A 4,379-nucleotide genomic window follows, 5' to 3' on the forward strand; every position below is an offset into this window, starting at 1 on the left:
ACGCATGTGTGTGTATCTACAGAAATAAAAGATATACAAATATACATGTAAATTTGAAAATATGGGTATACACATATTAAACGCACATATATAAATATACATATAAAAGAGAAATGGAGCATGTAAAATTCATAATAGTTCCTAAAAATATGTGTGTATATATTATAGAAAAAAAACATGTATATATATACGAAAGTCATGAAGTTAGGATAATATAAAAATATGTATACGTGTATATATTAAAAAAAAGAAATATATAGGCATATATATATAATATAACGTACTCAAAAGTTAAAAAAATATAAGAAAACATATGTACATACATATTTAAAAAACTAAAATATAAAAGTTTATTTATATATAAAAGTTAGAAAATAAAATAAAGAAATGTATAAAATATATATACAGGTATATGTATGCTATATAAAAGAATGCATGTACGTTATATTATAATAATAATAATAATAATAATAATAATAATAATAATAATAATAGAATAGTATAACATAATAAATAATAATAATAAAACAGTGTAAAAAGGATTAAATTGAACTAAAAAAAGAAAAAAAATGGGTAAATTCAAAGTAAAATAAAACTGGACCACATTGAATGCGCGCGCAAGAGTAGAGGACCAAAAGGGAAATTATCCCCTCCTTCCAAAACGCGGCGCAGAAAGGGACTAAATTGAAACGGACACCAAATATGCGGCCCAATTTTAAAACAAGTTAAAAAGGGTTTAAGTGGAGTGCGCTGCAAAAGGGAGGGGCTAAATGCACAAATTAACCAAAACCCAAAACGCGCGGATCCTCCCCGGGTCTGGTCGGGTCAACACGCGGATCCCCTCCCCTCAAAACGACGCCGTTTTGCTAATGTTATTTAAATCAAATTTTTCCCTAAAATCATTTATAACAGAATGTAAAGGAAAAAAAATAAAAAGAACTCATGTGTCCTCTGCTAGGGTTCCGTTTCAACCCTTAACGCCGCCGCCGTTCAAAAGCCCTCTCACGGCCTCAGATGCCGTTTTATTCTCCGATCGAGACGAAGAAGGGATCCTAACACGCCTAGGCCAGGTTGGTTCCCCTTTTCCCCTTTTATTATTATGGAAAAACAAAAACAAAAAAAAACTTGCGATTCACCTTTTAAAAATTTTGTATTCGGTGTTTTCTTTCCATTTTCAGTATTCCCCCCTTTTGAGTACATGGAATAGGGCTTTTATAGCCTAAAAATAATAGAAAGAAGAAGAAAAAACTATTATCTATTCGAAATCTACTATTTTCCTTCTTTTCCGTTGCTATTTGTTTCTATTTGTTGTTTTTTTGGGTTGTTTGCAGGTGCGTGCTTGGAGGGTGTGCGGGATTCGTGGCGGGCGGCGCGATCTACGGAGTGCAAGGGGGATTGCTGGGCGTGGGAGCGGCACGCACGTAGGGAGGATCGGCCCCGAGGCGTGCGGCGCTTGGGACGTCTGCTGGAGGCGCGGAGGCTGCTGTGGCTAGGGCGCATAGTGCTGCTAGGGTTTTTTTTTCTTTTTAGTTTTGGGCTGAGGTCTGTATTGTTTGTTGGTTTGGGCCTGAGTATTATAATGTAAAATGGGTATTAGATTGGGCCTGGGCACATTTGGGTTTATACAAATACGATTGGATTTATTCCGTGATTACTTGTATTTAAGTCTCTGATGATCTTTCTTATTTATATCTCTTGAAATTTCTTCGAAGAGAATATATATTATTTCTTTTCAAATATTTTGAGATATGATGAGGTTTAATTTGGTCCGTGTTTCTGATTAAACCGTGACCGACAATTTTTTTAACCAAACTTTGATCTCAATAATGCATCATTTTTATTTTGTCTATTTTGACAGAAATCTTTTGAGAAATAATTAGAGTTCATTTCTTATATTTTTTTCATTTTTTTATTGGATTAATTGCTTTTCTGAAAAGAAAAAAAAAGCTTCTGCTATGATGAGTTATGGAACTGAGTTGAGATTTGAATGTGAACCAAATCCTCATTCGCAGCCGGTATATATATAAGATTTGATGTTATCATTGGCTGCCTAGATGTGTAGGTGGATTTAGAATATTTTGAGTTTGAATTATTATATTTTTTATTCAAAGTTTTTTGGATTTTGACTTTGTTAAACTCAAGGTGCTTTCATATTTAGAATTTATATGTTTGAAATATCTCAGATTCAAATTGGTCTTGGTTTAGATTATCATAATTGTTTATCATATTCAGATTAATTCTGACTTCGATTATAATATTTTTTATTTGAAGTTTTCTGAATCTGGACTTTTCTAGACTCGAGCTACTTTCCTGTGTATATTTTTTTATTTATTTGAAGTTTTCTGAATTTGGACTTTTCTAAACTCAAGGTGTTTTAACATTTAGAATTTTTAGGTTTGAATTTCCTTGGTTCTGGTTTAGATTATCACATTTTTATACCAAGTTTTTTTATCTTGGACTTTTTAAATTCAAGTGCTTTTTTGTTCGAATATTATGCTCGTCTTTTCTTCATAAAATCTTTTGATGGATTATTACAAATATAAATATTAATTAGTTTACTTGTGTGAGATATTAAATAATTGTATTTATTAATAAAATAAATATTAATATAGAAAAATTAAAAATTTGGTATTTAAATATTATTAAAATGTGTAAGTTTAATGAAATATTTTTCTTTTTAAATTTTATAACATAATTACAAATAAACTTAAATTAATGGCTAAAAATAAATTTTGATAAAAAAAGGACGTCTGTCAGTAACTTATAAATAGAAAAGTTTTGGAGAAAATTTTAACTCAAAATAAATTATGGACTGAAATTTTATACTTTCATTACTTCAAATATCATTTAAGATGTTTTTTTAAAGTTAATTAAAATAATATTGTCTTTAATGTTATGTAGTAAGGGAAATTTTAAGGTGTGCTTCACTAAAAATATACTATTTATTGAAAAAATAAATTTTAAGTGATGTTTTCAAAAGCTTAGGTTTCGGTTCAAGGCTTCTTGGATGTTGGAAGTTACTTGTGAGATGGAGGTTTGTCAACTTTGGGAGCTTAGCAAAGGAAAGTGCCTCAACTTCTTGAATTGCTAGGTTGTGGCTTGACGGAATGGGTGGATAGGTTAAAAGAAATAAGGGCGAAAGTAGGAGATGCTTGAGTAAAAGAGTAGAGGAGTTAAATCTAGGGGACAGGAATGATGAAAATATCTTAAAGCTTTTGGCAAGCAAGGTCGAGTTGAATTTGGCATTGGAAAATGAGGAGATGTATTCAAAGCAAAGAGCATGTGTTAACTAGCTTAAGCAAGGGGACAAGAATACGAGTCTTTTCCACTAGTTTGCGTCTCAAATAAAGCGACAGAATAAGGTAAAGGGGTTAGAAAGAGGGGATGGGCAGTTTACTAGTGATGAGGGTGAAGCTAGCAATATTGCGAGGGAATATTTCATAGAGCTTTTCACTTCGAAGGGTGTTAATGTTTTGGATACCTTATTGGAGGGGGTTAATGAATGTATTTCGAACGAGTTGAATACATGCCTCATGACTAGGTATGAGATTGAAGAAATCAAAGTGGTCTTGAAAGCAATGGCACCAACTAAAGCCTTTAGTCTCGATGGTTTTCCTGTGCTATTTTTTAGACCTATTGGCACATCGTGGGACAAGAGGTGGGGAAGTATTGTCTTGAGGTATTAAACGAATCTATGTCTTTGGAGGACATTAATCATATGCACATAGTGCTAATTCCAAAAACCTTTAATCCCACTAGCATGAAGCTTTTTTGCCCTATTAGTTTATGTTCAGTCTTATACAAGATTATTTCTAAAACTGTGACTAATAGGTTTCAGAAAGTGCTTAATAGTTATATTTATGAAGCGCAGAGTGCTTTTGTTCCTAGCTGGCTGATTACTTTATGAAATTTTGAAGGTGTTAAAGAGGAAAAGATATGAGAAGAAGGGGAAGTTTGCTCTCAAGCTAGATATGAGTAAGACATATGATAGGGTAGAGTGGGATTTCATAAGGAGGATGCTCTTGAAAATGGGATTTGCAGTAAACTTGGTCAATTTTATTATACATTGTGTTAGTTCGATTTCGTACTCAATTATTATTAGTTCGATTTCGTACTCGGTTATTATGAATGGTAATGTGGGAAGCAAATTTCTTCTGGAGAGGGGTTTTAGACAGGGTGACCCACTTATTTTGTTCCTAATATTGATCTGTAATGAAGGTCTCTCCTCCTTGATGCGCATGGCTAGTCGAAACAGATTGTTAAATGGGGTAAAAATTTGTTGGGGTCCTCAAAGGTCTCTCACCTATTATTCGCAGATGATTGCATCCTCTTCGAAGACGCTACGGTGGGGGAAGCTTTGGCCCTAAAATGATTACTTA

At 32.7% G+C, this 4,379-nt stretch overlaps 1 non-coding gene across 1 annotated transcript; it reads left to right on the forward strand.

The window, feature by feature from the left end:
* The first annotated feature begins 1,743 nt into the window (after window positions 1–1,743).
* Window positions 1,744–1,822, forward strand: LOC128040729 (small nucleolar RNA SNORD18). Its single transcript, XR_008195535.1, has one exon. It is a non-coding gene; the product is annotated as a small nucleolar RNA SNORD18 (small nucleolar RNA).
* The last annotated feature ends 2,557 nt before the right edge of the window (window positions 1,823–4,379 follow it).

This window comes from Gossypium raimondii, chromosome 4 (genome assembly GCF_025698545.1).
Source record: "Gossypium raimondii isolate GPD5lz chromosome 4, ASM2569854v1, whole genome shotgun sequence".
NCBI classification, from domain to species: domain Eukaryota; kingdom Viridiplantae; phylum Streptophyta; class Magnoliopsida; order Malvales; family Malvaceae; genus Gossypium; species Gossypium raimondii.